This window comes from Oryctolagus cuniculus, chromosome 3 (assembly GCF_051225735.1).
Source record: "Oryctolagus cuniculus isolate XC-2025 breed Fujian yellow rabbit chromosome 3, ASM5122573v1, whole genome shotgun sequence".
Taxonomy (NCBI): Eukaryota; Metazoa; Chordata; class Mammalia; order Lagomorpha; family Leporidae; genus Oryctolagus; species Oryctolagus cuniculus.
In genome coordinates this window covers 106,605,067-106,630,140 of record NC_142869.1, presented here as the reverse complement: position 1 = coordinate 106,630,140, position 25,074 = coordinate 106,605,067, and the positions used below count along the sequence as shown (strand labels likewise).

Sequence of the window (25,074 nt, the reverse complement as noted above, 5' to 3'; positions counted from 1 at the left end):
CTTGGGTGGGAAAGTAATCCTCATAAGGGGAGAAGGCTGGTGTCATCTTCCCTTCATTCTGTTGTAGTTTGGACTCTTCTTTCCTGTGCTGTATCTTCTCATCCTATTTCTGCCTCCTAGTTCCCAATCAATTTTGCTCATTTGTCTATTTCTTTGGGATAGTCTCTTGCTTTGGGGCCTGGTTTGGTTCAGGGGAGTAAGGTGTAGGGATAATTCATTGTAACCAGTACTGAAAGCAGTGATCACAAATACAGTTGCCTCTAAGGCAGCTGGCCCAGCAGGGGGTCATACAGGAAAATGGGAGGGGATCTACCAGAAACTATTAAAAGGGGGCATAAGCAGTTAGGAGCTCAGGCCCAGTGTTGTTAGGTTTGATTTTTCTTCACCAGAAAATTGGAGACTTCTGTGAAATCCAAAAATTTAAAATAATGCCTGAGTTATAAAATTCACTTCCATGGACAGAATCTTTCTCAGGGACAAGCAGCTTGCTGTTTTCAACTTGTGGAATGTTTCCTTTGCTAGGCACCAGGCTGTGGACAGTATCAAGATGAGTGAGGCAGCAGCCCTCTCCTGAAGGGACTCACAGTGAAGTGGTGAAATCCACAGACTTCAGCTCTGTCACACCAGAATGAAAGTAAAACAAGAATCTCAGAAATGCTGTGGGTGCCCCAGCAGGAAGAAACCTTTATGAAGACATTTTTCTTCATATGGTATTAACATGAAATATTGATTATGATTTAAATAAATAATCAAACTTCAAAATATCCAGGGAAACCTATCTGTTTTGTTCTTCATGTGGTTCGTGGTAGACAACTGGCTTAAAGGAAAGACTACTTTAATAATGAGGTCTTTAGGAACTTCACTAAATAAATCCCCTTGAGGAAAGGATTTATACCCTACAGATTTCTACTGTGGAGAGTTACAGTGAAATTCTTGTGTAAACAGTGAAATAAGATTTGAAAATATCACTTTCTCTAGGCAGGATGACTAATGAGAAAGGTAATCCCTGAAGAAGTGTCCACCTGCATAGCAATCCAATCACTGTTCCAAGTGTGAAACTTTGTAGATACTACAGTACCAGCCTGAAGAGTCCTCAGGTCAGGGAATCAAGTGCCCATGGGGGCCCAGCTTTGTTTTGTGGTAAGGCCAGATGAAGAGAGGAGACCATAACTCAGTAAAATACCAAGCCAGGCTCTGGTCACTGTCACCTTTCCCTGACACCCCCATGGCACTGGGCCCCCACCCCTTCACAGCCTCTACACAGGCTATACTTCATGCTTTCCTTGCAATGTTGCAACTTGGAACAGGGTCAATGCCTTCACATTCTAGTGCCTGGCAGCCAGGTAATGGTGAGACATATTAAATGTCAGTTGAATGAATGAGTCTACAATAAATCAAATAAAAGCCAAGGCAGGTGTATTGCATTATGGAGAATCAGTAAGCACTGGTTGCATTGGCAGGTGGGTGGAGCAAGGTGACAGGGTTGGGACCTGACAATGTAGAGATCAGGGACTGTGGAAAAGAGGAGGAAGTGAAGGGTAGATCCTCATTTCAGTGCTTCTGGAAAGATTATCAAACCAGGAGCTTGAGCAGGAGAAAATACAATAGGAATTCAGTTAGTGGAAAGGAGGAACAGAGCATAGCTTCAGGGCAACAGAGAGCAATGGGTGGATGTTCTGGCATCAAAGATATCCAACTTCAAAGCTTTGTTCTATCTTTATAGTTTGGTGACTGGGCCTCTCTATGCCTCAGTATTCATATCTTTTAAATGGGATGCAATTGCTATGAAGATAAAAAGAGATTTTGTATATGAAGCACTTACCATAGTGACTGATAAAGAATTATTTATGAAAATATACATAGGGCTTGATTAGTAACAGGATGCTGGAGCTGACATTTCTGAGCAAAGACCAGGAGCAGGGATGTCACCCTTGGGAATGTTGCAAAGCCTATACATCCTCTGTGCCTGTCAACCAGTATGTTTTTAGGAAAGGAATACATACATCTAGGAAACTTATTAAAAGGCAAATTCTATGACTCCATTATGGGAAGTCAGGTGCAGCCTATTTGTAGTGGACCCAGGATGGGCCCTACTGTCAAAACTGGTGAATCCATCAAAGCATCGCTCAGCCAAGCCAAAAGTATGCTCAATTCAGCAAAGCCTCAGAGTCTGCATCCCAAATAACTACTGTGCTGATAAAAGTTTTCTCTTGCCACCCAGGTGGTAGAACCTCGCTTACATATCTTGTGCCTATAAAGAACAACTTTTCTTTAACCTAATGTGTTGTGCCACTGATAAATGTTACTTTGTATTAAAATCCCAGTTTCAAAAGGTTATTTTACAGAATCATTACATGGAGCCTCTGCATTAAACACAGGCATTGCACAGGTGGCCAATTTTTGTTCCACTGTCCATGAATAAGCAGATTGCTTTAATTAAATATATAATTTTCTTTAATTATGGCAGTTAGTTAGAAAGGTGATAACTAAATAAAAATTTAAGCTTCAAAATTGATCGAGGAAGAGAGACATTAAAATAACATTAATGCTGTAGGAGAGATTCCAAGAAAGAGCAAATAGGCAGCAAATGGACAAATCCCTCACCTTAATGACTTACATTCCCCCCATTCCATGGGGAAAGGTATGATTATTATCTTTATTTCCTTGCATTGGTGACTCTTTCCAATCATACACAATGGTCTTTTAATACTTTTGTTTCACTTCAACCATATTACCTCATGAAAGATTTCCTTTACCTTTATGGTTTTGCAGAAGATTTTGTCACTTTGAACCTTACTCATTTGGGGTTGAAGCAGCTGTTTCCATAGTTTGTTCTGAAGCCACAATCTAGATCACTGATTTCTCAGTAATAATGCTGACACCCAATTTTCATAAAAACTTATTTGTAATGCCCCTTCACCACCATCAAACAAATTTTTTTTATTTGACAGATAGATTTAGACAGTGAGAGAGAGAGACAGAGAGAAAGGTCTTCCTTCCGTTGGCTCACCCCCCCCAAATGGCTGCTATGGCCGGAGCTACGCCAGGAGCCAGGTGCTTCTTCCTGGTCTCCCTTGCGGGTGCAGAGGTGCAAGCAATTGGCCCATCCTCCACTGCCTTCCTGGGCCATAGAAGAGAGCTAGACTTGAAGAGGAGCAACTGGGACTAGATCCGGTGCCCATGTGGGATACCGGTGCCACAGGCGGAGGATTAACCAAGTGAGCCACAGTGCCGGCCCACATAAAAAAATTTTTGTAGATACTATAATCTATCTACTATTAAAATATTGATTTAATAGTTTACCTGTAATAAAAAGAAGATACGAAAGGTAAGTAATCTATAATTAACATGTATTTAAAAATGCAAATGCTTGGTTAGAACTGTATTGAAAAATATAATGAAACTGTCAAATGCTTACACTTTGAGGAAGGATCACACTGAATGCAAAATTCACCTGATATGTTCCATTTGGAACTTAGCTACTCAAGTGGCATTGATTTTATTCACGTGATTTTCCTGAAATAATGAACTTCTGGTAAAATTCCAAATAAAACAAAGCGTATTTCTCTGAAACTCCCTTTTTAGTTACACTGTTAGGAATTCAGTGTATGTTTTTTTAAAGAAATGTAGAAATACTGTGTTTCTAGGTACAATGCAGGTCATTGTAAGAAATATTTGACCTGAAGGGATGGGAGGATTCTTCATTATTTGAAAGGCAGATTTTTAGAGAGAGAGAGAGAGTGAGTCAGCGATTACTTCTGTCCACTGACTTACTCCCTAAATGACCACAATGGCAAGGGTTAGGTCAACTGAAGCCAGGAGCCTGGACCTCCATCTGGGTCTCACGTATGGATAGTAGGGGTCTAAGAACTTGAGTCATCTGCTGCTGCTTTCCCAGGTGCATTAGCAGGAAGCTGGATCAGAACAGCAGAGACTCCAATCAGTGCTCATAGGAGATGCTGTCATCACAGGCAGTGACTTAACCCTCTGAGCTACAACACTGGCTCCAGCACCACCTCTGTCGATTTCTCTTCTTGCCGTATCAAAAATGCTTCTATAGGTTTTTGAAGCTCAGCCTCTTAGGAATCACTAGCATGGTTGAAGAAATGGAGAGCATAATGTGTGAGGAAGAGATGAGGCAATGGAGAGGGTAGGAAACTGACATGATGGGATCCAGGGGGCAGTTCACAAGCTTAGAGCTTGAGTGGGATTTTCTTTCCCCAAACACAATTTTTAAAAATACAATTTGCCAGTCCAACACCATTTTCATCATTTTTATTGCCTTATATTTACTATGCTTTGCTTCTTTGTGTCACCCTCTTGTTCTTTTTGCTGGCCTATAGTGACTCAGGAGCTGAATATCCATTCATTGAATCCTTACAACTACCCATCCACGGTTGAATTCTATGCACTGCATTTTACAGATGAAGAAACTGAGCCTTAAAGAGATTAATTAATGCATGCAAAGTCACACAACTTGTAAGTGGTAGAGCAAACAATGAAAACTGTATTTGTCTGTATCTGAAAAGCTACCCTGTTTCCATAACATACTCTCCGTTTGCACATCTCATTTCTGATTGTGAAGAAGTAGCTCTGCAGAATTGATTTTGGATAAATCCCTTCATGTAGATCCTGAACAGGCCTTGATTTCTGATGTTGATAGCTAGGATAAGAGAATGGGGTTGGGGTTGGGGTTGGGGGGAGGTGGTGCAGAGTCCCTGGACAGGTCACGCCAGCACCACATGTTCTAATTGTCCCAAAGGATCCCAGAAAATATTGAACCTGCATTGCTTGCTGTTCCTGCTGAGTTTATCCACTCTTGTTTAAGCAGCCCAAGCAACATCTCTAAAGATTTTCTTCCACAACATGTTTCTGTAAATAAGTTTATCAAATAAAACCTTCCAACAATGAGCATGAAGACAATATTGACAACTCCTCAATGAGTGCTTCTTCCTTCCAGGGGTCCTAGTGAGGCAAATTTACTTCCTATTCAACAACTGCATTTGCTGCAGGTCTTGTGGTTTCAGAGGTTGTAGACAAATTTGGGTTTGTGATTCATTCTCACAATCCAGCCTTCCAACTCCATCCAAAGGAATAACTCTTTGGAATTCAACAGTGTATTACAGGACATGATAAACAACCCATTTCCTTTGGTTTTTCTGTAATTATCTTAGGGAGATAAATCTCACATGTATAAGAAGGCAAGGTTATGGAATGAACTGGATGGTATTTATTTGTCCTGGCATTTTGGGGAGTAATAACTATAAAATTCATTTATTGAGTACCTGAGCAGTGTCAGGTACTACTAGGATAAAAGAGTGGCCATGTTTCTACTTTGTGTCCTTGTGTCCCTGGCCATAGATGGCTGGATGGTAAATGGACACCTGACTAAATCTGAATTTACTCTGATCATTTGGAATTGTGACTGTGAATGGATAGTCAGTAATTATTAATTCTTGATCTTGGAAGACATTTTGCATGGTTTAGGAGAGAGGCAGTGTTCTCCTACCTGAGGGACAAGGCAAAGGAAAAAGTTCAGGATCAGAAAGAGGCCAAGGGGGGAGCCTGTGCAGGTCCAGAAAAAGAAAGGAACTGACACAAGTACCACCTTGATTCTAGTTGTTGGTTTTAGTCCTACAGGAAGCCCAAATGCATACATAGCTCTTGGGGTTAAGTGAAATCCTTGATCCTTAAAATAAATTCCCTTTTTTTTTTTGTTCAAGCAAGTCTGAGTAATTTTTTAAAATGTTCAGGGAAATGGCTCCTGACAAAAACTAGATTCTTCACATCCTTTATCTTGTTTAATCCTTACAGCAACCCTTTGAAGTAGATACTGTTATTTCTGCTGTATAGATGAGGGAATGGAGATCCAGAGATATTATTAACTTCCCCAAGGTCACATAGTTAGCAAATGACACAGTAGTTAAATCTATAAAAATTCCTTGCTGCACCTCTACTCTTGTTAAAATAATCCTTTATGCTTGTATTAAACTTTATAGTTTCCAAAACATTTTTTAAAGATTTATTTTATTTAAAAGTTAGAGTTACACAGAGAGAGAAGGAGAGGCTGGGGTGGGGCCGGGGGTGGGGTCTTCCATCTGCTGGTTCACTCCTCAGTTGGCCACAACAGCTGGAGCTTCATGGATTCGAAGCCAGGAGCCTGGAGCTTCTTCCAGGTCTCTCACATGGATACAGGGGCCTAAGGACTTAGGCCATCTTCTACTGCTTTCCCAGGCCATATCAGAGAGCTGGATTGAGAGTGGAGCAGCCAGGACTTGAATCAGTGCCTATATGGCACTGCAGGCTGCAGCTTTACCTGCTATGCCACAGCACTGGCCCCCAAAACATGTTTTTACACTGTTTAATTCATACATTAATCTAAGGAAAGGGATATTTTATAGATACACAAACAGATATGGAAAAGCTAAGTAAGCAGTTGAATTTGAGTGCTCAAATGTGTGTGTGTCTGTATATATGTATTCCCCTATTAGTCTTTCCTTTTGCAGAATTACAGTGTCTAAATGTCATTCAATGAAATGCAATTGGCTGATAGCAAGAAGAAAAAGTTATTGCTGTTGAATATCTAGTTTTCATTACTCCATGATCTAAAGCATCTATCATTAATATTTTTAAAATGAAATAACAGTCAATATTTCATACAAGTATATATATATATGTGTGTGTGTGTGTGTGTGTGTGTGTGTGTCAATGGTTACCTGTGATAGACTGGGCAGCTTACACAACATGAATTTATTTTCCCACACTTCTGGAGTCTGGGAAGTTCAAGATGTAAGAGCCAGCCTATTTGATTTCTTTGGAGGGCTGGCTCTTTTCAGAGCTTGTAGACAGCTCCCTTCTTGCTGCATTCTCAAATGGCAGAATGAGGAATTGGGGTCTTCAGTGTCTCTTCCCAGAAAAGCATTCGTCCTATCATCTCAGGACCCCAGCCTCATGACCTAACCTGCACCTACTCACCTTCCACTGTCTCCATCTCAAAATCCAGTCTCAAGCCGGCGCCGCGGCTCACTAGGCTAATCCTCCGCCTAGCGGCGCCGGCACACCGGGTTCTAGTCCCGGTCGGGGTGCCGGATTCTGTCCCAGTTGCCTCTCTTCCAGGCCAGCCCTCTGCTGTGGCCAGGGAGTGCAGTGGAGGATGGCCCAGGTGCTTGGGCCCTGCACCCCATGGGAGACCAGGAAAAGCACCTGGCTCCTGGCTCCTGCCATCGGATCAGCGCGGTGCGCTGGCCGCAGCGCGCCGGCCGCGGCGGCCATTGGAGGGTGAACCAACGGCAAAAGGAAGACCTTTCTCTCTGTCTCTCTCTCACTGTCCACTCTGCCTGTCAAAAAAGAAAAAAAAAATCCAGTCTCGTTGCAGGTTAGGGCTGCAATTTCTGGATTTGGGGGTGGGGGTGCAAATGCTCACTTCATAACATGGGGAAGACAATGTGATTGTTACCATCACCATTTCTAACAGAATTATGGGAGCATGGGGCAGCGTTCCTTGTCCTCTCTTTTTTCTGAAGGCAGAAGAATTTTTGCCAGCCTACTTTCGCGTTCAAGGCTCTGGCTTTGCCTATGACTGTTGGCTAGCGAGCATCTTAGGTCTTTGAAACATGGGCATTCTCAGCCTCCAGTTGCCTGCCTGAGCCATTGTCAGCTTTGAAATGCTGGGTCCTTGGTGAAGGGATTTGATGGTTAGACACTCTGATTTTAGATAGGCTTGTTAACCCTGTCCCCCTTTCTGTTGTTGTTGCTTGTTTTTATGTGGGTTTGTTTTGCACTCCTGTATCCCTGTTAACTGGGTTCTTGTGAGCTAAGCACTCTTTAAAATTTTGTGTTGTGGGGCTGACGCTGCAGCGTAGTAGGCCAAGCCTCCGTCTGTGGTGCTGGCATTCCATATGGGCTCTGGTTCGTGTTCCGCTGCTCCTCTTCTGATCCAGCTCTCTGTTTATGGCCTGAAAAAGCAGCAGAAGATGGCCCAAGTCCTTGGGTCCCTGCGCCCACATGAAGACCTTGAAGAAACTCTTGGTTTCTGTTCGGCTGGGCTCCGGCTGTTATGGCCATTTGGGGAGTGAACCAGTGGATGGAAAATCTTTCTCTCTGTCTCTCCCTCTCTCAATCTGTAACTCAACCTCCAAAATAATTAAAAATATTTAAAAAAAATTTTTGTGTTGTGACTTATCCAATATGGATCCCAATTTTTTTTCAGAGTATGTAGTCCCTCTTCTGTTTTAAAAAAATTGTTGTACATAAACCCATGGCATTTACCATCTTAACCATTGCTAAGCCTGTACTTCAGTAGTATAAAGTACATTCACCTTGTTGTACAATTGTCATTAGAAGCCATCTCCAAAAGTTTTCATCTTGCAAAACTGAAGCACTTTTCCTGTTAAACAGTACCTCTCCATTCACCTCTCTCTCTACACCCTGGAAACCACCATTCTGTTCCTATGATTCTGATTATTTATTCCAGGTATCTCATGTAAGTGAGATCACATAGTATTTGTCACTTTGTGGCTGAGTTGTTTCAATTAGCAAAATGTCCTCAAGGTTCATACATGTTGACACATATGTCAGGGTTGTTTCTTTCCTTTTTGAGCCTAATAAAGAAAGTCTTCTGTCATTTTGCTATTTTCTGTATGCCTCATAGTTTTCTTAAAGTTCTTCATTTCCTGCATTGCTTTCTTCTTTCATGTTTGATTGACTTTCTATAGTAAAACATTTAAGGCTCTATCTCATTGCCTTTTTTGTGTATTCTATAGGTTTTTTTAGTTACTGGGGATTTCAATAAAGATTCTAACGTTATAACACTAATTTGAATTTAAACAAGTGTAACAAAATACATAAACTCTGCTCTCTTTTGTTTTAGATTTTTGTTGTTTTTTATTTGAAAGGCAGAGTAAAGAGAGGGATAGAGAAAGAGAAAGAGGCAAAGGTAGAGGAAAAATCTCTCCTCCATGCTTTGGTTCATTCCTCAAATGGCTCTAACAACCAGGTCAGCCCAAGGCCAGACCCCAGGAAATCCATCCGGTGCTGGACATGAGTGGGAGGGACCAAAGCATTGAAGCCATCTTCCACTGCCTTCCTAGGCATAGTGGCAGAGTAGCTGCGACCTGAACCAGCTCTTCTGATAGGAGATGCCAGTGTCTCTAGCCAAGGCTTAATGTGCTATACCATAACACGGGCCCCAACTCTGCTCTTTTACATCTTTGTCCTCACTCCTTTCTGTTGTTGATTTCCTGCAATTAATTACACTAATTGTACTTACCCATTGTATATCCCAAACCATAAACTAATACTAATGAAAACATTAGTCTATTGAATTATGTAAAAAACCAAATGTGAAGTTATATAATACAATCTTATGCACTAATAGCTGCTTTTTAAACTTTAAAAAATTAAAAATTTTATTTATTGATGTTTAAAAATAACTAATTATATGTAAAATAAAATGGTAGCATTTCAAACTGTTGTTACAATAATAGATTGTATCGTTGCTCAAGTATGTACCTTTACTGAGATATTTATTTCTTCATATCATTTCAAGTTACCAGCTACCATACTTTCACTTCAATCTGGAGGATTCTCTTAAGCATTTCTTATAGGATAAGATTAGTGGTAATAAAAGTCCTCAGCTTAGATTTTGCTGAGAACATCTCAATTACCCTCTCACTTTTGCTGTATATAGGATTATTAGTTAGTTTGTTGTTTTTATTTTTTAAAAAACCACTTGAATGCATCAGCATATTATTTTCTGATGGGATATCCATTGGTAATTATTTTAATTTTTAATTTTTTTTAAAGATTTATTTTATTTATCTGAAAGGCAGAGTTACAGAGAGAGGTAGAGACAGAGAGAGGTCTTCCATCCACTGGTTCACTCCCCAGATGACCGCAGGGCTGGTACTGCGCTGATCCGAAGCTAGGAGCCAGGAGCTTTTTCCTGGTCTCCCACATGGGTGCAGGGGCCCAACGACTTGGGTCATCCTCCACTGCTATCCCAGGCCATAGCAGAGAGCTGGATTGGCAGAGGAGCAGACAGGACTAGAACCGGCGCCCATATGGGATGCTGGCACTTAAGGTCAGGGATTTAACTCACTTCACCACAGTGCCAGCCCCCATCCATTGGTAATATTTTAAAGAATTTTTTTTTATTTGACAGGTAGAAGTATAGACAGTGAGAGAGAGAGACAGAGAGAAAGGTCTTCCTTCCATTGGTTCACTCTCAAATGGCTACTACAGCAGGTTCTGTGCAGATCCGAAGCCAGGAGTCAGGTGCTTCTTCCTGGTCTCCCATGTGGGTGCAGGGGCCGAAGCAATTGTGCCATCCTCTGCTGCCTTTCCGGGCTACAGAAGAGAGCTGGACTGGAAGAGGAGCAACTGTGACTAGATCCGGTGCCCATATGGGATGCTGGTGCCACAGGCGGAGGATTAACAAAGTGTGCCATGGCGCCGGCCCCCATTGGTAATCTTAATTGAATATTATTTGTATGCAACAATCATTTCTTGCTTGGTGCTTGCAAGATTGTTTGGCTTTGGCTCTTTTTTTTAAACTTCTATTTAATAAATAAAATTTTGAAAGTACAACTTTTGGATTATAGAAATTTTTCCCCCCATAACCACCCTCCCACCTGCAACCATCCCATCTCCCACTCCCTCTCCCATCCCATTCTTCATTAAGACTCATTATCTTTATATACAGAAGATCATCTTAGTATTGACTAAGTAAAGATTTCAACAGATTGCACCAACAATGATACACAAAGTATAAAGTACTGTTTGAATACTAGTTTTACCGTTAATTCGCATAGTACAATACATTATGGACAGAGATCCTACATGGGGAGTAAGTGCACAGTGACTCCTGTTGTTGATTTAACAATTGACGCTCTTATTTATGACGTCAGTAATCACCTGAGGCTATTGTCTTGAGCTGCCAAGGCTATTGAAGGCTCTTGAGTTCACAAACTTCGACCTTATTTAGAGAAGGCCATAATCAAAGTGGAAGTTCTCTCCTCCCTTCAGAGAAAGGTACTTCCTTCTTTGATGTCCTGTTCTTTCCGCTGGGATCTCACTCACAGAGATCTTTCACTTAAGTCATTTTTTTGCGTAGTGTCTTGGCTTTCCATGCCTGAGAAACTCTCAAGGGCTTTTTAACCAGATCTGAATGCCTTAGGAGCTGATTCTGAGGCCAGAGTGCTATTTAGGACATCTGCCATTCTATGATTCTGCTGTGTATCCTGCTTCCTATGTTGGATCGTTCTCTCCTTTTTAATTCTATCAGTTAGTATTAGCAGACACTAGTCTTGTTTATGTGGTCCCTTTGACATTTCATCCTATCTTTATGATCAATTATGAACTGAAACTGATCACTTTGACTCGTAAGATGGCATTGGTACATGCCACCTTGATGGAATTGATTTGGAATTCCATGGCACAAATCTAGCTCTACCATTAGGGGTAAGTCCGAGTGAGCATGTCTCAAATTATACATCTCCCTCTCTTATTCACACTCTAATATGTAACAGGGATCACTTTTCAGTTGAATTTAAACACCTAAGAATAATTGTGTGTTAATTAAAGAGTTCAACCAATGGTATTAAGTAGAACAAAAAATACTAATAGGAATAAAATAGTAAGCTCTTCCTTGACAGTCAGAACAAGGGCTTATCAAGTCATTGTTTCTAATAGTGTCTGTTTCACTTCTACAGGTTTCCTTTTAGGTGCTCAGTTTGTTGTCACAGATCAGGGAGAACATATGATATTTGTCCCTTTGGGACTGGCTTATTTCACTCAATGTGATGTTTCCAGATTCCTCCATTTTGTTGCAAATGACCATATTTCATTGTTTTTTTTTTTTACTGCTGTATGGTATTCTATAGAGTGCTTGTCCCGTGATTTCTTTATCCAGTCCTGATGGGCATTTAGGTTGATTCCATGTCTTAGCTATTGTGAATTGAGCTGCAATAAACTTTGAGGTGCAGATAGCTCTTTTATTTGCCAATTTAAATTCCTTTGGGTAAATTCCAAGGAGTGGGGTGGCTGGGTCACGTGGTAGGGCTATATTCAGGTTTCGGAAGGAATCTCCAAACTGTCTTTCATAGTGGCTTTACCAGTTTATAGTCCCACCTACAGTGGGTTAGGGTCCCTTTTTCCCCACATCCTCGCCAGCATCATTGTTAGTTGATTTCTGTATGTGAGCCATTCTAACAGGGGTGAGGTAAAACCTCATTGTGGTTTTGATTTGCATTTCCCTGATGGCTACTGATCCTGAACATTTTTTCATGTATCTGTTTGCCATTTATTTCCTCTTTTGAAAAATGTCTATTTGGGTCCTTGGCCCATCTATTAAGTGGGTGGTTTGTTTTGCTGTTTCATAGTTTCTTTTCTTTCTTTTCTTTTCTTTTTTTTTTTTTTTTGACAGGAAGAGTGGACAGTGAGAGAGAGAGAGACAGAGAGAAAGGTCTTCCTTTTTGCCATTGGTTCACCTTCCAATGGCTGCCGTGGCCGGCGCGCTGCGGCCAGCGCACCGCGCTGATCTGATGGCAGGAGCCAGGTACTTATCCTGGTCTCCCATGGGGTGCAGGGCCCAAGTTCTTGGGCCATCCTCCACTGCACTCCCTGGCCACAGCAGAGAGCTGGCCTGGAAGAGGGGCAACCGGGACAGAATCTGGTGCCCTGACCGGGACTAGAACCTGGTGTGCTGGCGCCGCAAGGCGGAGGATTAGCCTAGTGAGCCACGGAGCCGGCCTGTTTTGTAGTTTCTTGATCTCCTTTGTAAATTCTGGTTATTAACCCTTTATCAGTTGTATAATTTGCAAATATTTTTTCCATTCTATTGGTTTTCTCTTCACTTTCCTATTTCTATTGCAGCACAGAAACTTCCCAATTTGATATAATCCCAATTGTTAATTTTGGGTTTGACTTCCTGTGTCTCTGGCATCTTTACCAATAAATCTTTGCCTGTGCCTATATATTGCAGTGTTTCTCAGACATTCTATAATAATTTGAAGGTAATAGGCTTAGATCTTTAATGCACGTTGAGTGGATTTTTGTGTAAGGTGTAAGGTAGGGGTCTTGCTTTATGCTTCTGCATGTGGAAATCCAGTTTTCCCAGCACCATTTATTGAAGAGACTGTCCTTGCTCCAGGAATTGGTTTTAGATCCTTGATCAAATATAAGTTGGTTGTAGATGAGTGGATTGCTTTCTCGTGTTTCTGTTCTGTTCCCTTGGTCATTGCTCTGTTTCTGTACCAGTACCATGGTGTTTTGATTATAACTGCCCTGTAGTATGTCTTGAAATCTGCTATTATGACGCCTCCAGCTTTGTTTTTGTTGTATAAGATTGCTTTAGTTATTTGAGGTCTCCTGTGCCTCCATATGAATTTCAGCATCATTTTTTCCAGATCTGAGAAGAATGTCTTTGGTATTTTGATTGGTATCACATTAAATCTATAAATTGCTTTTGGGAGAATGGATATTTTGATGATATTGATTCTTCCAATCCATGAGCATGGAAGATTTTTCCATTTTTTTGGTATCCTCTTGTATTTCTTTCTTTCACATCTTGGTTGTTTATTTCAAGGTATTTGATTGTTTTTGTTTCTATTCTGAATGGGATTGATCTTAGAAATTCTTTCTCAGCCATGTAGGTATTGTCTGTGTATACAAAGGCTGTTGATTTTTTTTTGCGTTGATTTTATATCTGCTACTTTGCCAAACTCTTCTATGAGTTACAATAGTCTCTTAGTAGAGTTCTTTGGATCCCCTATATAAAGAATCATATCGTCTGCAAAGAGAGATAGTTTGAGTTCTTCCTTCCCAATTTGTATCCCTTTAATTTCTTTTTCTTCCTAATGGCTCTGGCTAAAACTTCCAGTACTATATTGAATAGCAATTGTGAGAGTGGGCATCCTTGTCTGGTACCAGATCTCAGTGGAAATGCTTCCAACTTTTCCCCATTCAATAGGATGCTGGTCATGGGTTTTTCATAAGTTGCTTTGATTTTATTGAGGAATGTTCCTTCTATACCCAGTTTGCTTAGAGTTTTCATCATGAAAGGGTGTTGTATTTTATCAAATGCTTTCTCTACATCTATTGAGATAATCATATGGTTTTTCTTTTGCAGTTTGTTAATGTGGTGTATCACATTGATTGATTTGAGAATGTTGAACCATCCCTGCATACCAGGGATAAATCCCACTTGGTCTTGGTGGATGATCTTTCTGATGTGTTGTTGCATTCTATTGTCCAGAATTTTATAGAGGATTTTTATGTCTGTGTTCATCAGGGAAATTGGTCTGTATTTCTCTTTCTCTGCTACATCTTTTTCAGGTTTAGCAATTAAGGTGATGCTGGCTTCATAGAAAGAATTTCTGTCAAAAATAAGAAAAATTATTTGGTAGGATTCCCTCTCTTTAAATTGTTTTGAATAGTTTGAAAAGAATTGGAGTTAGTTCTTCTTTAAATGTCTGGTAGAATTAGGTGGTGAATACATTTGGTCCTGGGCTTTTCTTTATTGGGAGGGCCTTTTTTACTGATTCAAATTCTTACTCGGTTATGGGACTGTTCAGGTTTTCTATGTCTTCATGGTTCAATTTAGGTAGGTTGTATGTTTCCAGGAATCTATCCATTTCTAATAGATTTCCTTGTTTGCTGGCATACAACTCTCTGTAGTTATTTCTGATGACTCTTTTTATTTCTGTTGTGCTTGTTGTTACATTCCCTTTTTTATCTCTGATTCTGTTGATTTGGTTCTTCTCTCTCCTTTTTGAATTAATTTGGCCAATGGTACATCAATTTCATTTATTTTTTTCAAAAAACCAGCTCTTTGTTTTTTTTTATCTTTTATAATGTTTTTTGGGGGCGATTTAATTTTGTTGATTTCTTCTCTAATGTTAATGATTTCTTTTCTTTTTGGGTTTGGTTTGCTGTAGTTTTTCAAATCCTTGAGATGCATTGATAGCTGATTTATTTTGTGCCTTTCCAATTTCTTGATGTAGGCACCTATTGCTATAAACTTTCCTCTTAACACTGCTTTTGCTGTCTCCCATAAGTTTTGATATGCTGTGTTGTTATCTTCATTTGCTTCCAGACAGTTTTTGATTTCTCTGTTGATTTCTTCTATGACCCATTGTTCATTCAGGAGCATGTTGTTCAGTCTCCATGTGTTTGAATATGCTCTAGTGATTCCTGAGTTGCTAATTTCCAGCTTCATTCCATTGTGGTCTGAGAAGATGCATGGTACAATTTCGATTCTTTTGAATTTGCTGAGACTTGCTTTATGGCTTAGTATGTTGTTGATCCTAGAGAAAGTTTCATGCACTTCTGAGAAGAATGCGTATTCTTCAGCTGTAAGATGAAAGTTCTTTATATATCTGTTAGATCCATTTGGGTAATAGTGTGGATTAAATCTGCTGTTTCCTTGCTGATTTTCTGTCTGGTTGATCTTTCCATTGCTGACAGTAGAGTATTGAAGTTCCCCAGTACTATTGTATTGGAATTCAAGTCTCCTTTTAAGTCCCTTAACATACCTTTTAAATAAGCCAGTGCTGTGTAATTAGGTGCATATACGTTTATAATAGATGCATCTTCCTGTTGAATTGACCCCTTAATCATTATATAGTTGCCCTCTTTGTCTCTCTTAACAGTTTTTGTGTTAAAGTTTATTTTCTCTGATATTAAGATGGCTACACCAGCTCTTTTTTGGTTTCTGTTAGCATGGAATATCTTTTTCCCACCTTTCATTTTCTGTCTGCATGTACCTTTGTTGGAGAGATGTGTTTCTTGTAGGCAGCAAATAGATGGGTTTTGTTCCTTAATCCATTCAGCCAGTCTGTGTCTTTTAACTGGAGAGTTGAGGCCATTCACGTTCAACGTGACCATTGATAAGCAGTGACTTTGCCCTGCCATTTTCCCAAAGATATTTCTAATATATACTTGGAACTTCCTATGATCTTTTACTGAAAGAGTTTCTTCCTTTATCTTCTTTCGTATTGATGGCTGTGTTTCTGTGTTTCTGTGTGTAGCACATCTTTATGCATCTTTTGCAGGGCTGGACGAGTGGTGACAAATTCTTTCAATTTCCGTTTGCTATGAAAGGTTTTTATTTCACCTTCAATCACAAATGAGAGCTTTGCAGGATATAATATTCTGGGCTGGCAGTTTTTTTTTCTTAGTACCTGGATTATACCTCCCCATTCCCTCCTAGCCTGTATGGTTTCTGAGGAGAAGTCAGCTGTGAGTCTAATTGGAGATCCTCTGAGAGTAATCTGACGTTTCTCTCTTGCACATTTTAGAATCTTTTCTTTATGTGTCACTGTGGTGAGTTTAATTACAATGTGTCATGGTGAGACTCTCTTTTGGTCATGATTATTGGGGGTTCTATGTGCTTCTTCTACTTGGATGTCTCTTTTCTTCTCCAAATCTTGGAAGTTTTCTGCTAGTATCTCCCTACAAAGGCCTTCGAATCCTTTCTCTCTCTCCATTCTTTCAGGAACTTCTAGAACCCGAATGTTGGTTTTCTTTAATAGTATCCTGTAGATTCCCAACAATATTTTTTAGAAAAATTTGGTTTGACTGTATACTTTCCTGTGCGCTGTCTTCTAAGTCCAATATGCTCTCTTCTGCCTCACTGATTCTATTTTTAAGGCACTCAACTGCATTTTTATTTGTTCTATTGAATTCTTCATTTCATTTTGATTTCTCTTAAATATCTCATTTTCCTGTTCTATTAAATTCCTCATTTCATTTTGATTCCTCCTTAAGATTTCATTTTCATGAGAGAGATTATCTTTCATGTCCTGCATGGATTTCAGTAGTCCATGCATTTGTTTTGATTACTTCTAAATATTCTTATCATCATTTTTTTGAGTTCCATTTCTTGCATTTCTTCTATCTCATCATCTTCATAATCTTGTATTAAAGTGTCATGTTCTCTTGGGAGCGTCATGTTGTCTTCCTTGTTCTTGTTTCGTTGGTTGTTGCGTTTGTTGTTTGGTATTTGTGGACATACTTGTTGGTTTCTTCTTCTTCTTTTTTTCCACTGTGGCAGCTTTTCTCATACTATGGCTCTGTAGATAAGTGGACTGTCTGCTTTCAGTGACTCTCCAGAAGCTTATGGTGTGTGTGGCCAGAGAGCTCTGTTCAGGACTTCAGGGTTAAGGGTGTGCCTAAGGTGATGCACCCAGGTTCTTCTCTCTCTCTCTCTCTCTCTCTCTCTAATCAAAAGGGAAGTAATTCTACTCAGCTGATCTCTTCTCAATGGCAATCAGTGCCTGAGCACTAGCCCCAGTAGGTATAATATTTGTTTGCTCTGTCCCAAGGACCACACAATGATCTGTCCAGTCCTCAGTGTAAGCTCAGATTCCCCTGCAATGTCTCTCATCAGGTAGCCAGGGCCACCAGAGCTTGTGATGTCTCCCACCGGGACTACTCATGTCTCAGCCACACCATGAGTTCTCCCAAACACCCTCAGTTTTTTTTTTCCACAGCCCCAGTTCATGAGCTCCACACATACACTATGAATTAATCTCCTGTTATTGTTCCCTACCACAGTCAGATTTTTCTGTTTGGCCGTTTGCTGGGTGCAGCCCCAAGCTGGCGCAGTTCTTACATATGGTGCCTGCTTTACCAGCTCGTTCACCTTTGTAAAGTGAGTGGAGAGAGAGAATTGTGTCTGTACCATCCCTTTTATTTATTCTCTCCTCTAACTTAGGCTGGTGTACTTTCCCCCACAAGGCTTCAAACCTCGTTCCCTCTAGACTCTTCCTGCCACTTTTCTGCCAGTGTCTCACGTTACTGTGGTTTCATCTCACCTCTCTTTCCAGCACTGGTGCGGAGGCTCTTGGCAGCTAGAGTCCTGAGCTGTGGGCACTTGTGCCCTCCATGTAGGTCCACCATGTCCCTCTAATTACAGAAGAGTTTCCTCTGCCATTTTTTCCCTAACTCTTCCCTGAGACTACACTATCTTCACTTTTATTAAACTACCTTCTCCTGGACTATCAGCAAGCACCCTCCCTATTCTACAATTTTGTAACCTCCTTGGCTTTGGCTCTTGATAGTTTAATTATATTGACTCTTGTTGAGGCCTTAGGGTATAACTGACTTAGAATTTTTTGAGCTTCTTGGATAATATGTTCATGGGTTTCAGCACCACACAGAAAGTTTTGGTCACTGTATTTTCAAATATTCTCTCTTCCACTTTCTTTTTCATGCTTGAATTTACAAAAAGCATTTGTTAGTCTGTTGGGTGTTATCCTACAGATTTCTTTTCTTCAGTCATTTTTCTTTGAGTTTCTTGGATTCAGTGATTTTCATTGTCCTAGCTTCAGGTCCACTGTTTCTTTGTTAGGTCTATTCAAATTTCTCTTTGAATTGCTCTAGTGAAATTTTCACTTTGGTTATTATAATTTTTCAATTTCGGGATTTCTTTTGGCTTCCTCTTTAATGATATTCCCATTTTGTTCATACATTTTTTTCTTGTTTTTCTTCAAGTTCTCCTTTAGTTGTTGAGTATTCTTTTTTAAAAAGATTTATTTACGTATTTGAAAGGAGGAGGGAGAGACGGAGTTCATGTGCAGGTGCAAGAGCTTCCATTTCACTCCCCAAATGGCTGTGCAGCCAGGGCTGGTCCAGGCCAGAGCTAGAAGCTTCATCCTGATCTCCCACATGGGTGGGTGTCAGGGGCCCAAGTACTTGGCCCATCCTCTGCTGCTTTCCCAGATGCATTAGCAGGCAGCTGTATCAGTAGTAGAGAAGCTTGGACTTGAACTGGAACTCATAAGAGATGCTGGCATCATGGGTGGCAGCTTAACCTGCAGCACCACACGACTAGTCCCACCTATGAGTACCCTTAAGACAGCTGTTTGAAAGGTTTGTATAATAGATTTGCCATCAAGTCTTTTTCATGGACAGCTTCTGTGAATTTTTTTTCCTTAGAATGGGCCGTGCTTTGTGTCTTTGTGTGCCTTGTGATTTTTGTTGAATACTGGACATTTATATCTAAGAAAGTGATAACTCTGGAAACTAAATTATCTCCTTTCTCAGGGCTTGCTGGACTTTTTGTTTGTTTTAGTTTTTATGGTTTCAGTCTCTCTGTCTGCCAGTGATCAGCCTATGATATCAATTCAGGTCCCTTCTAGTCTTTTCTGAACTTGTGCCTTTCCCTGGTCTTGCATTGTGACTTTCTAATTTCTGTGTACATGGTTGCTTTTAAATGTCTTAGTTTTTAATATCTAGCTACCCAAAGAGTAAAGCAGACAGATTTAGGGAAAAAAGGATGTTTGCTCTTTAATTCCTTTGGAATTAAATTCAGCTAGAGTGGAAAGGGTCTGCAGTAGTGAGAGGAAGTGCAACAGTGGCTTCCCACTTCTCTCTCTGCACCTGTGTGACTAGAAGCATGAAGAAGAAAGCAAATAACCATTGTGTGGAAGATCTGACTCTGTTCACTCTGTGCCCTGTAAGCTGTATATTAAAAGTTCTAGAACCATGGTGGCCTGCCCAAGGGAAAAGAGTAGCTGCTACTATATTAAAGCTGAAATTGACTAACATGAACTACTATTTACCATTCAAGCCTTCCCTAAACGTTTTGAACCTTCCATAGACTCCAGAGCTCAAGCTTAGTTCCATCAGGCAGATTCTACCACTGCTGCTGTTGTCCAGCAAGACTGGCTGATTTCTGGCACCTTGTACTTTGCCTTTACCCCAGTGCCCTCTCACTAGGCCCTCTTGTTCAAAATTGAGTTCTTATAACACCTTCTCTCTCTTTTTTCTCTTTACCCTGTTCTCTGTTTAGCATGTAAATGAAGTTCAATTGTCCTTGTTGGGTCAGAAGATCCCAGTTGGGAAGTTATTCAAAGCATGGCTGAAATTGAGTAACCACAGGTTCAGGTCCAAGAGTCCAAACAGATGAAATACCTCAGAGAATTCCATGTGGTTCTTTGGCAGGTGCATGAAGGTATTTCAATATGTGCTTGAAGGCAACTGCAGGGTGTTTTCCTCTGGAAGAAAAAATGTCTCTGAGGTTGCTCTGGCATCATATAGGTTGATTTTCTTTGTTTAGTTATGAATTTACTAGTTACATACTACTCAGTTAAACAGTCTGCAGTTGCATCTTAAAAAATAGCAACAAATCTCAGATATGGTTATGTGTTTGTATAATATAACCCAGAACCCCCAAAATATTCAAGTTGGCTTAACAAAAAGATCAGTGGCCTAAAATAAATTTAATGTTTTTTTAAATTTCTCTTTTATTTTGAAGTATATTTTGAAATGGAAATGTGTATCTTTTATAATCATAAATAAATAATTGTGTTCATTTAGTCTTATGAGGCAAGGTGAAGCAGAAGGAGATGAAAAGTAGGCGCATATAGAAGCAAGAGGCATAGTCTTACCTTTCCCAACCAAACAAGTTTTCTGAAAACATCAGAGCATATTTTTTAGAAAGCTGTTTTGCAAGGCTAAGGTCATTCTTCTTCCTCTTCTCTTTTGAAATACAGCTTGTTATTTGGTGAGATTTTTCCATTACCATTTTCCACTTCATGAAAAATACACCAATTGCACCTTCTTGTCTCCCAATTCCCTTGAAGGTACAATTTCAGGATTCAATAACAAGCCAGTCAACTCTCAGAAAACCTGGCGAGGTAAAAATTGAGTTTAGTGGCTAGCAAAAATGAGAGGCAATTAATTAGAAATATAGCATACATTTTGTAATTTTACTAAAGAAAGATTCCCTTCCAGAGAACTGGCTGAGTTAGACAGTAAGAAAACTTTAAAAAGAAGTGAATCAATTGATTTAGAGTACACAATATTAAATCCTGGGTTGGTGCAAGCAATTTTCACCATTCTTTATTTATAAAACTGTGGTCTCTATGCAAAGGGGGAGATGGTGACGGATGTGGATCTGCTTTTGTTGCCAATTTTAGGCATAAAATCTCTTTAGTACCTATTAAAAGTGATAATAAAAATCATTATATATGGTGGAAAATGTGTGTGTTTGCTGGTACCCCCCAGAGCTACCTGTGGAGTATGTTTGAACCCATACACACACATATGGGTGATATAGTACCTGTCACAGGCTCTGCTTGTAGACTCTGCTATTGCATACAAATCTCATGCTTACGTGTCATCAGAAAGATAATGGCGAATTGCATATTCTCTGCTTATATTGCAGTGCTCGGTGATTAGGTGCTCTGAATGATGTATAATGCACATCTTTTTATGGCATTGGTGCAGAAGCCAAAGAAAATGGTTAAAATAAAATTTTCAGTACAGTATACATAGACCACCTGCACAGAGGACACATATAAGCTAGAATTCCTATGACTATTCCTGTTGAGAAGGGTGACTCGGAAACATTGTTTTTATAGGCCTACACCAGTGGGTTCTCTGGCCACTTGACCAGTTATTGCTCTCATTGTGATGAATCATGAGTCCTCATCCCTTCTCCAAAACTCAGCCTTAGATTAGCCTGTTTCTGGGACTTTCTCTCCAAGGATGGTCATTAATCCAATGGCTGTGCGAACAGGCACAGCGACAACTTCTTAAATGGGTGATTCCTCTCCTCATTGCCGCAAAGGCCCAAGGCAGTCCAGTCAAGCACTTATACATTTGATGTGTTTAACTGTGGATGCCCCAAAGGCAAGGGAACAAAAAGCTTCTATTTAGCCTTGTTCTAATTTTTTAAGTCTTGTAGTTTTGCTGGACACACTGTAATATTTCAAACTTCTTTGCCTTTGTCCATGATGTCACCCAGCTAAGAATGCCCTCTCACCATTCCATTTAGAAAACCCCCATTAATTCTTCAAATGCTCGTCTCAATTACTTCCCATGTAAAGCTTTGCCTGATGTTTTGAATGGATATTTTATTTCATCTCTTAATAAATTCCTTAGCTTATTTATTTTTTATTTAGGAATATTCTGAATTTACATTGTTAGTAATATTTTGTCAATAATTATTAATTTGTACCTTCTTCCCCACCTCTGTATCCCTTGTATCTGATGTAGCAGTACTTGGCACGTGGTACAGTTTCTTGTCTAGAATCGAGTGTGATCACGCAGGAGATTATTCAGTGCATCTTTGGATAATATAATGTATTTTTTCAGTTTTGGAGAGAGCATTTCAGATCATCATACCACCATTTTATCTATTTCAGCCTGTGACACAAATTGAAGGCATCCCACAGTAGAGAATATATGAGTATTCTCATTTCTGCCTCACTGTCTGGTCTTCAAGGAAGTGGCTCATTAATCTCATTACTCTAACCTGTGAAATAAGGTGATACCTATTATTAGTGGTCTTGGGTTGCAGCTGGAGGCCATTCCCATTAACTAGGTTGCTTGCAATTCAAGTGTATGACTTTCTGGGGGCACTTTTGCTCCAGGAAGGCCATGGATAATTTTCAACTATGATCCAAAGTCTAGATTATCTTCAGATGAGTTGAAACAGTCTTTTGCTTGAGGAGTAACATTCAGAATACATTCACTGCCCCTTTTATTTGGACTCTGTTGTCCAAAATCTGCTGTGGTTCAGTTTGCTGGTTGGCCAGACCCTTGAGATTTGTGAGCATCTTTGTGTGTTGTTGGTAGTGACTTTAAAAAGCAAATGGGAAGATTTCTCCATCTCTCCCTCTGTCTCTGTAACTCTTCCAAAAATTTAAAAAAATACATAAATAAAGGAGCCTGTGTTGTGGTATAGAGGTTTAGAAAGCAAATGATTTCCCACCAATACTTTGACCCCCAAAGGTAGAATCCTCTGTAGATTCACAGGCTGTCAGATCCCAGGCCCAGGGATTCAGTGTTTTGTTCTTTGAAAGGCAGTTGGGAGAGGTAAGATTCTGCAATAGAAAGGATACAACTAAAGGGATTTTTAATTAGAAACAGGCAATTGACTTCAGCTATTCACCAATTATCCTTTTTCTTAAGATTTTTGTTTTCATGTGTGTGGTTTTTCAGAAATATTTCCAAAGTACTTTGCTGAAGTCCAAGAGAAATCAGCTGTTATGATATGATAGGATAATAACAGAAACTTTATTTTCTTAACACATGAGAATTTCACTAATTCATTCCTTCATTCAACACAGGGTTGACACACAATGATAAAGAATAAGTAAATACTCTCATTTGTTCGTAGTATGGTGAGGAAGAGGACAAACTAAAAGTTGGCTGAAGTTGAGGGGAGCACTGAAGAATGGCTGCATGCACAAAGAAAGGGTGTCTTACTTATCTGGGGGGTAGGGAGAAACGAGTGAGTGAGATTGTGACAGGTAAAGGCACTAAGGCAGATGTGAACTCCCAAAACCTCCAAAAAAGAAGCTTCTTAGTCTGCTGTTAGAGGGAATTCATAAGGACTAGGCTGGGTTCTTGTTTCCAAAGAGGCACCGTCAGTCAGCAAGTGCTGCTATGCTGGGTGGAGGCCCATGCTGTGTCAGCTCAAGTCCAGTGACTCCCCAAAGAAATTAATGTGTAGAGGGTTCACATCAGCCAGGGATCAGCTGTGTCACCCTGGTTCACCAAGAGGTGGGGCCAGTAATGCATGTGGAGGATAACTGCATAATTGTCATGGAACATTTCTTTGCCTTGATGGAAATGGACTTAGTGGCTAGGGTACACTGACCAACTATGTTTTTCTATGCTATGCCAATTATGAAGTATTTTCTAAGTAATCTCTATTCCCATCAAAGATAGATGGGTAGATTATATAAAAATATTTATGGGAGCACTCTTTTGATATAGTAATTGAGAAACTGATGGGGATACGTGCATTTCACATCAGAGTGTCTGGATTTGAGTCCTGGCTCCTCTTTATTTCTTTTTTTTTCCTTTCCTTTTCTTTCTTTTTAAAGATGTATTTCTTTATTTGAAAGGCAGAATTTCTCAAGTGTTTTAGCAGGGAGCTGACTCAGAAGTGGAGCAGCTGGATTTCAAACAAGCACCCATATGGGATGCCAGTGTTGCAGGTGGTGGCTTAACCTGGTGTACCACAACACTGGCACCCAGGAATCAATTCTGATTCCAACATCCTACTAATGCAGATCCTAGGAGGCAGTAGCTGATCACTCAAGGAGTAGGTCCCTGCCACCCATTTTGGAGGTATGGATTGAGTTCTTGGCTCGAAGTGTCTGCATGGGCCAGCCCAGATTTTTGTGGACATTTGTGGAGTGAACCATCAGATGGAAGATATATCTTTCTCTCTCTTTCCAATAATTTCCCAAATAAACCTTTTATTTAATGAGTACAAATTTCGTAAGTACAACTTTAGGAACATAATGATTCTTCCAAACGTACCCACCATCCCAGCCCACCTCCTCCTCCCTCTTCCATTCCCAGTCCCATCCTCCATTAAGATTCATTTTCAACTAACTTTATACACAGAAGACCAACTCTATACTAAGTAAAGATTTCAACAATTTGCACACGCACACACACACAACTGAGAACAAGTTTTACAGTTAATTCTCATAATAAAACTCATTGAGGATAGAAGTCCTGCGTGGGGAGTAGGTACACATTGACTCCTGTTGCTAATTTAACAATTAACAATCTTATGTGTGACGACAGTGATCACCTGAGTCTCTTGACATGAGCTGCCAAGGCTATGGAAGCCTTTTTAATCCATAGTCTCCGTCAGTATGTAGACAAGGCCATGAACAAAGTAGAAGTTCTCTCCTCCCTTCAGAAAAAGTACATCCTTCTTTGATGGACTCTTCTTTCCACTGGGGTCTCTCACAAAGAAATTCTTCATGTAGGACATTTTTTGAAAGATTTATTTATTTACCTGAAAGAGTTACACAAAGACAGGAGAGGTAGAGAGAGAAAGAGGTCTTCCATCCAATGGTCCACCCTCAATTGGCCACAATGTCCGGAGCTACACTGATCAGGAGCCAGGAGCTCCCTCTGAGTCTCCCACGTGGGTTCAGGGGCCCAAGGACTTGGGTCACCCTCCACTGCTTTCCAAGGCCTTAGCAGAGAACTGGATCATAAGTGAAGCAGCTGAGTCTCAAACCAGCACCCATATGGAACGTCGGCACTGCAGGCCAGGGTGTTAACCTGCTGTGCCACAGCGCCAGCCTCAGA

The 25,074-nt window shown here is 40.2% G+C and overlaps 1 long non-coding RNA gene across 6 annotated transcripts in view; it reads left to right on the top strand.

Annotated features, from left to right (window-relative positions):
- The window catches only part of LOC149127452 (uncharacterized), a 77,844-nt gene extending 77,121 nt beyond the window's left edge, over positions 1–723 (top strand). For all 6 annotated transcript variants that reach the window (XR_016231207.1, XR_016231203.1, XR_016231204.1 and 3 more), the window contains one exon: positions 523–723. This is a non-coding gene — a long non-coding RNA (uncharacterized LOC149127452). The remainder of the gene's footprint in view (positions 1–522) is intronic.
- Positions 724–25,074: the final 24,351 nt, after the last annotated feature.